The 8,801-nt window shown below is 35.0% G+C and overlaps 1 long non-coding RNA gene across 2 annotated transcripts; it reads left to right on the top strand.

Moving 5' to 3' along the window:
• Positions 1-3,769, top strand: LOC130053001 (uncharacterized). Of its 2 annotated transcripts, XR_008801430.1 has the most exons (4): positions 45-265; positions 2,141-2,309; positions 2,613-2,793; positions 3,086-3,769. It is a non-coding gene; the product is annotated as an uncharacterized LOC130053001 (long non-coding RNA). The 2 variants fall into 2 exon arrangements; XR_008801431.1 differs by having other exon boundaries at positions 1-265; positions 2,141-3,769.
• Positions 3,770-8,801: the final 5,032 nt, after the last annotated feature.

Below are 8,801 nucleotides of genomic sequence, written 5' to 3'. Positions count from 1 at the left end.
CAAAAAAGAAGTTCGCCTATATATAGCCTGTATAGTTTTATTTTTCCGTGATCCGGATCGCGGGCCTCGCGGGGTTTTCTGAAAGTGTGCACGGAGAATGACACGTGTTTCCGTTTCAACGAAAACAACACAGCTTCACCGTGACTGTCACAACCAACGCTTGTATTTTACATCTTTAAAACGACCTGATGTCAGAAGAAGATGCCCTGGATCGCCTGTTGCAGGATGACCCAAACGATCATGCATTCAGTATAAATACGTACATGTAAGTTGATGTAGCCACATAGGCCGACTAAAAAGAAAACAAAAATGTGGTTTTGTCATGTTATGAAAAATTCACGATTAATTAACCGCAATTTGATGCCATGGTTTGTCGTTTCATGAAAGCAAATATTTATATTTTATGATATCTAAAACAAGTGAATAACACCCTGTCCGGGTCCGGCAGTTTGATTACCCTCCCCCCTTTCCCCAGAATTATCTCCTTACGTGACGCGCAAGTGTAAGAAGGGGGTGTATTTAGTGTATAATGGGATGGGGTGGTTTTAATCAGACTGGGCATTCACGACCGCTGGTGAGAAGGCTATTTTCCAAGTTTTTTCCATGTTTATAAAAGAAATTATCTTTCTATGAAAAGAAAACACAATCTGTTAGGAAAACACACTTATGATAGAATTTATTATCATAATTTGAATTATTTTCTTTATTCTGTAACAGAAATAAAAACAAAATGTGTGTTTGGGCCAAAATGGGGGTGGGTTAACATCAATCAAAGTCTGATTATGACAGGCTAATGAAAAATCATATTGATTTCTCTTTTATCCAAATGCATGTATTTTATATACACTTAGTAGCTTATGACCATAAATTAAATGTGATCCATACATGCTGGTACTTGTATGCTATGAGCTGATGAGCATGTGTTCCCTTCTTGCCCACAGGGGCTCGGTTGTCAGATATTGAAGTTTTGTATTATTTGTTCCCGAATAATTAATTGAAGTTTTGCATGATTTGTGTCCGAATAATAAATTATATAAATGCAAGGTGAAGATAACGAACAGTGATCAATCTCATAACTCCTACAAGCAATACAAAATAGATAGTTGGGCAAACACGGACCCCTGGACACACCAGAGGTGGGATCACGTGCCTAGGAGGAGTAAGCATCCCCTGTTGACCGGTCACACCCGCCGTGAGCCCCATATCATGATCAGGTAAACGGAGTTATCCGCAGTCAAATCAGTGTGCCAAGTACTTTAATGTACACATGATACACCTTTTTGAAAACCTCTAAAAAAGCGGATTTTGGTGGTGGATTTTATTTATATAATTTATTATTCGGACACAAATCATGCAAAACTTCAATTTATTATTCGGGAACAAATAATACAAAACTTCAATATCTGACAACCGAGCCCCTGTGTTCTTGCAGGTCTCCTCCGTGGCCGAGTGGTTGAAGCATTGCGCTCAAAATCACACGGCCTCTCATCTCTGTCGGCGCGAGTTCGAATCCCATTCGTGCCGGTAAGTGAGAAAGTTTTCCCAGTTTACTTTCGAAAGATCGGTGGTCTCTCCCCAGGTATCTGGGTTCTCTCTTCCACCAATAAAAAAAAACTGGGTGCCACCAGATAACTGAAAAATTGTTGAGTTTGGCAGAAAACATCAATCAATCAATCCCCTTCTTGCCTAGATTTTCTCTAATTTCGACTAAATCCACAGCCCATCAGAGTACCATACAAGGGGATTTAGACACTGGGTACCTTTAAGAAGCAATTCAATTCAACTTTTATATCTGGGGTCATTCACTTTCCCTCAGAGTTTCAGTATTTTCGCTGGACCCTGTAGGTTTTAACCTGAATTTCTTCAGTATTTGCCCTCGTGTATAATATATGCTAGGCATAATGCAGATACCTACATGATACATTTTTTGTTCATTACCCACTCTGCTACTCTCGCAATGTATAATAAAATATTCGATCCATTTCTAACACATGTATGCAATCCCTTACCATATCTTTAAATAAATTTGAGTAAATAAATTTAAGTGCGAAACTGTTCCATGCTACCGTGAAACTTAGATTTTGCTTTTTAAACATAAACCAACAATTCTTAATTGTGATTTCTTTTCTTCTTTAAAAAGGGTATTGACATCCCAATATTTAGTGGGAAGTTCCCAGGTATCATCCGCTAGCGACAGTCTACTGACAAATCCAGACATGCATTGGAAGGATGCTGATATGGAGGACACAGGAACACCTGATCCCAGAACTGTGGCATTTCATTCGGGGTGACAACCTGGCTTTCAGTTGGTATGACTCTTTGAGGTTGAATATAGGGTTAAATCAGTGTAAATTTGATTAACATTCAAATAAATCCAGATAATACATTCACAATTGGAATCATGGCATTATGGTACACTGATATATGTGTACCATTTTACTGTTCTTTTTTTTTTTGTGGGTTTTTTTTTTTTTTTTTTTTTTGCTGCATAACTAGGGATCGTATACATACAAAATGAGACAAAACAATTTCTAATTAGTTTCTAATTATAAGGTATGACACGTTTTAAGGTATGGTGGCCAATACTGATTTTATTTGCAATTTTCTTTCAGATATGGGACCCTATTATTCGGAGAACTGCAGATTTTATGAAGCTGTCTTTGACAGAAGATTTGGTTTTCTCCATCTGTGTTGCCACCAACCATTATGCTGAGATGGTCACATCTAGGGGGAAGGGTTGCCATATACTTCCCAAGGAAGTTTGCAGCCTCTCACTGAAGAGGAACTGTACAGGTATTACTAGTTTTAAAAACCGATATTGTGGCAGTGACTTCCAGTTTCAAAAGAATAATAAAATGCATAGTAAAAAGATTACCTTTACCAAAATTAATCTGGCTGTGAATGTAACTCATTTATTAAATGTGTACTACAATTACCTCTGATAAAATTTCATAAGTAATTAAATGCATACTTTTCAGAGGGCCTTGATTATCGAAAACATTTACAGAGCCAATTTGAGTATTCAAAAGCTTTGACAATACATTAGTATTTAGGACTAAGTATTAAGAAATACTTTTTTTTCCAGATTTTTGTGCATTATCTTATACACGCCTGCTGTGAAGTTCCAGTCGATAGACAGATATTGGTCAACGCATGTCCCTGTCGGAACAACTCGTTATCAAGAATTATGTCTAGAAATAGGTTTCAAGAGGTTGAATATAAGAACATTTTTGTTAAATATGATGCAAGTACATTTAAATCTAGTGATTGAAAGTAAGTACTTGAACATTCGCTTATGTTGAACTTGGAAAGGAAAAATGGTTAGTACTTTTTGATAACATTTGATAAGGTGTTGTTGCTTAGCAACCAAATATAACTGAATAAAAAATAGATTATTTTAGATTAACAATAATTGAAAGATCTTTGTTTTAATGTTGCAATACTTATTCTATTTAATGGAACATAATGGCAAAACGTCATATTATTAGAAAATGATGGACAAGTATATAAAGTACGAAGTTTCCATTTGATGACCTTTGACCTTAATTCTCTTCATACATTTTTTGTTAAAAACCTTTTAAAATGATTAAGATCTATTTAAAGATTATATTTTAAGATAATGTGACATTTACTAATCATCATGGATTGTAATTACGTTTAAATTGTGTCGAATGGATGCAGAAAAGCAAATTATGGTCAAAATTGTACTATGAGTGTTGTTCCTTAGCAACCAAAAATATTTGTTTGTCAATAAAATTGATTAGTTTGATTTTGTTCTTTTTGTAGTATATTAAAAGGCACATTAGCTCATACATTTAGATTTTCCTATTTTTGACTCTAATCTAGTGAGAGGGGTCGTAATATATATATTTCAGAGAAAAAAGATTGCAAAAATGTGCACTTATATGACCTTTGACCCCGTAGACCTATATGAGGTCATGGGATACATTGACAAATTTTATAAGAAATTGTTCCCTGTCCAATTCCTAACAAAATTACATGTCATATGCCTACCCCAAATCGTGATCCATGCAGATTTAAATCGATTTTAAAATACTGTCATTTAGTCTCTAAAAACCTCTAAAATGTGCCGGTAGAGAAAGGGTTAAACTTAAATATATTAAGAAAGGAATAAATGCCGTTAACATAAGCCACGTTCATTGTCATAAAAATGTTCAGTCCTGTATCCCAGCATTTTGTTAGTTCAGGTCTGCACGCTATACGTCCTACACCTATACTTCTACTATTGCACCCTGACGTTTTAATTGTAAACTTGACGGTGCCTAATTACATGGATTAGTGGTAAGTCCAGAGGTCCGTGTTTGCCCAGCTCTCTATTTTGTATTGCTTATGGGATTTATCAGATTGATCCTTGTTCGTTGTCTTCACCTTTCATGGATCATTTTATAAAATGTCAACTATAGTCGAGAGGAACATGGCAATACTGGTGTTGTTGATCTAGTTGAAAATAAGGATGTGAAATCATTTGGTTTAAGGTCCTAAATTCAGAGAACATCGGTCTTTCAAATGGTGATAGAATTGCAACCCCAAAATGAGTTCTATTGAAGATCATGCCAGATAATTTGCTAAATATGAAAAGGAAGATATTGATATCTTGTCAAAATGGATAAAAAAGTGTAAGAGGAATAACAAAATTACGTATTAGACACATGGAAACAAAAGTACGTAACATATGTCCTTCTGTGTTTAGTAAGCTAGAAGTTATGAAAGAATTCATGTTTTGGTTCCAGCTGACAAAGCTTGGAAAAACATCGACTTCGTTTGTAAGGCTCACTATTACAAATGTATTTTAAACGAACTTAACAGTGCTTCCACATTTGGTTATCCTACTTATACTCCACCTGCCCTTTCATAAGATGAAATTCTTCAAAACCATGCTTCCATATTAAACACATATAATATCCCAGTCAATTGGACGAATGAATATTAATTACCGCACCTACACTGTATTCCTAAACTTAACAAAACCCCGTACAAATAGAAGAAAGTTGAATATAACGAGCTGTGATCATGGGCAGTCGAACATCCTGTGCTATTTGAGTTTTCAAGCTGGCACTAGTAATTTGTTTTAAATTGTGAAGCAAAAGGGAATAAGTTATGTTACGTTTATGACCATAGCCAGTTGATGAGATAGAATACAACGCTCGTTGTATTGACGAACTAGATCGACCATTGAATGTACGAAATGCTGACTTGAAATGAGACTGTTGAAACCCCTGTACCATCAAATTGTTTGTCAGTAGCTTGCCTCGATTTAAAAACTGACCATACGCAAAATAAGCTCTTGCATATCGAATCAGTTGAGAGATGTAAACACCATATGCTGGTGATACTGGAATATTGCTACATAAATATGGGAAGTACTTTCAATAAGATATGTAAGTATGAAGCAGAAGTGGGCGACTCGGTGGTATATTTTATTTCGAGCTCACAGGGATATGTGTGTTGTTGAACTGATATTTGGTCACTTAGCTCAAACTTCTCCTTAATTTTAAGGATTTCCTTTTTTGCATGGGAGTACGAGAATGCTGGTGAACTGGTCAGACAGGCGTTCACTAACTCTTGTATTGTTGTCGTTAATTCGGATATTGGGAAGGTGAAGTATCTGGACATGCGTCTGAGCAAAGGACCAGGTATAAGAACTGTTGTGTCCTCGAACGAGAAAAATGATCACCAAGCATAATTAATTTTTAGTGAAATGTTTTGCTCTAAAGTGCATATTGAATGTTGAACAGCCCGACAATAATTGACGGAGAAAAATCATATCTTTCTCTTTGTGTGTTTGTTTACTAATATCAGGAACCAAATCTATAATATCTGTTGAAACACAATGCATTTATAAGCCAGACATCTAAATAAAACCTGCACTGTAATAAAAATTGAATGAATTCCAAATTTGCGATATTCGTATAATGCCATTCTCCTTAAAACCACTAACTGTGTGGCTTGTACAAAATGTCACTAGTACAAAATGCGGTTGTATTCAAACTGCACATAAACCATCTCATGAATACCCTTACCTGTATATTAGCAACACCAATCTTTCTAAAACCATTTTAACCTACTATCAACTATGGTAATTTATATATCAAGCGAAATACAGATAATTGTAATAATATATGCCCTTTCCATTTATGGCGGTGGCATAAAATATGAGACTAAAACCTACGACATTAATGTAGAAGATAAGCCTACCGGTAACAAATGTACATCCTTAAATGGCGTGTGCTGTCAACGCACTAATAGTGTCTGTATTTACTTCCAGTGTTCAGAATCGAGATTGAAGTACATAGAAATTTGGGAAACACCAGATTCAAAGGCCCCAGTATTGTGTTGGATGAATTTAGAGTAAATTGATAGCATTCCCTGTACGTTCTTAGCTTTGTTAGAATCTTTATTTTCACCTCTCGTGATAACATCAGGTACGAATCGTGTTAATATCTCTTTTAGTACAACATAAAACATTAAGAAGTTACTCTACATCTTAAAATCAAACATTCGACAATGATATATACCTTTAAATCATGCGATGTCTTCTTTATTTGATCAAAAGACAACAAAACAACTTCTCTATGTTACTAAAGGACAACAAATCGCGGTGCCAATTTCCAATTTGTATGGTAAATTCTCCCCACGCCGACCATGTCCTTGACATTGGTTTATATAAGTACTGGTCAAATTATATCCAGGCCAATGACCAATTAGTAAAAGTTACTGTATGCTCCATTCCTACAACCCGCTGAATAAAAATCGAGTCCATTTGTATTGACTATAATGTTTTATAACCGCATGTCAGAATTTGTGTTTCTCTGGGTGAAAATACGAAAGTTTCAACATGACAAGTTGTAACTGTCCAGTAAATCAAACTAGAAAATTGACACGGTCAGCTAGGGTCCCGCTGAGGGTTATTAGATGAAAGTGACATCTGTATTTGATATATCATTGTTTGGGGCTGGTATATATGTTAGAATTAATAATGTATACAGATACATTGGAATGCCAATTTGTGAAAAAGGAATCATGAAGCATATTTATGAGAGACTTATGCAATTTAAATTACTTCTGTTTGACACACACTCATCCACTCAAACACAGCAGAGTGCACCAAAGTCCCATTGCAATAGGGGATTCAAAATGGATAACTGGTATAAAATATGGTACATACTATTCGAAAAGGATTATGAATTTGACATATTGATGTCTTGAAAAAGGAAATTCTGACATCGTTGATCTAAGCGTTTTCAAACACATTGTCATTTGTTAAAAGTGTTCTACATTTTTAAAAATAGAGATTAATACGTCTTTACATACAGAGGTGAGAAAGTTTCCATTATTCCTAGCCGAGCCATCCATGTATGCGCAAAGAATTCATAAGCAAATATCAATATACTCACTTAGAAAATGTGGACCTTACCGTCAACAAGCGCAGTGAAACACGCCATTTCGAGATTTTCGCCGATGAGAGCTCGGTAACTGTAATGAATAAGGTACACTCATTTTGTATCTATTTTGCGACTTTCTTTATTAAAAGGAATAGTTCTCTAATGTGTAACGTGCAGTTACTATATAATTCAATAACTTGAAGCATGAAGCAGTTTCACTTTGCAACCGGATATAAGAAATTTCATTTCGTATTCCGATCCCGATCGAAAGTTGTTGACTGGGGATGACATGTTTTAAATCAATATACATGTAGCATCAAGCATTTTTATATCACATTAAACAAAACCAAATATATACACATACACAATGTTGTAGAGTTATTTCTTGTAAATTTTCTATATATCAATACAATGCATATCATAATTGAAATTGAATTATCTCCCTTAGACAGTGGTAAATAAACACGGTTATAATAAGAAAGATGACGACATTCAAACAGACAGACAATGTGAAATGACTTCAACATCTATAGGTATATTCCTCTTATCGTAATTTATTTCTATACAAAATTTGAAGACTGTACGATGAAAACTGTTTGAGTTATCGTGTCACAAAAAAGTGTTCATAATAACAAAGATAATGCCACACATACAGACAGACAGACAAAGTGACATGACCCCTAAATCTATAGGTGTCTTCCTCTTATTGTAAAGTATTTCTGTACAAAATTTGAAAACTGTACAATGAAAACTGTTTAAGTTATTGTGTCACAAAGAAAGTGTTCATAATAACAAAGACCATGCCATACAGACAGACAGACAACGTGAAATGACCCCAAAATCTATAGGCTTCTTCCTCTTATTGTACATTATTTCTGTACAAAATTTGAAAACTGCATGATAAAAACTGTTTGAGTTATCGTGTCACAAAGAAAGTGTTGACGGAGAGACTGGCGGACAAACGGACGGACGGTCGGACGGACGGACAATGTGATTACTATAGGGCTTCCCGCATTTCATGCGGGGCCCTAAATATTTACAATATAACAATTCACCAGAGAGTATCGCACTATTTTGAAAAGGAGATAATGCAGCTAATAAAACAGATCCAATTCTGATAAGGATTTACATAAAGGTTTTTGATAAGGATTTTATACCCCTGAGATTGAAGGAAAAAACGTCAGCAGTTGCTGGAGATGTAAACTTTAATTACTTTTTTGAGGAAATATAAACAATGATATCAAATATGGGAAGTTTGATAAATAGTGTTCCGTGTATATATTTATTATTATGATAGTGATAAAGCGACATTGAATTCTTTATAGATATGTGGTGACATGTTTCTTAGTTATGACATATGTTTGCCAGAGCCCCACAGTATGTAGGTATACATGACTT

This window comes from Ostrea edulis, chromosome 3 (assembly GCF_947568905.1).
Source record: "Ostrea edulis chromosome 3, xbOstEdul1.1, whole genome shotgun sequence".
In the NCBI taxonomy this organism is placed as follows: domain Eukaryota; kingdom Metazoa; phylum Mollusca; class Bivalvia; order Ostreida; family Ostreidae; genus Ostrea; species Ostrea edulis.
Note: the sequence above shows the minus strand (reverse complement) of the source record. Positions and strands in the feature narration are given on the sequence as shown.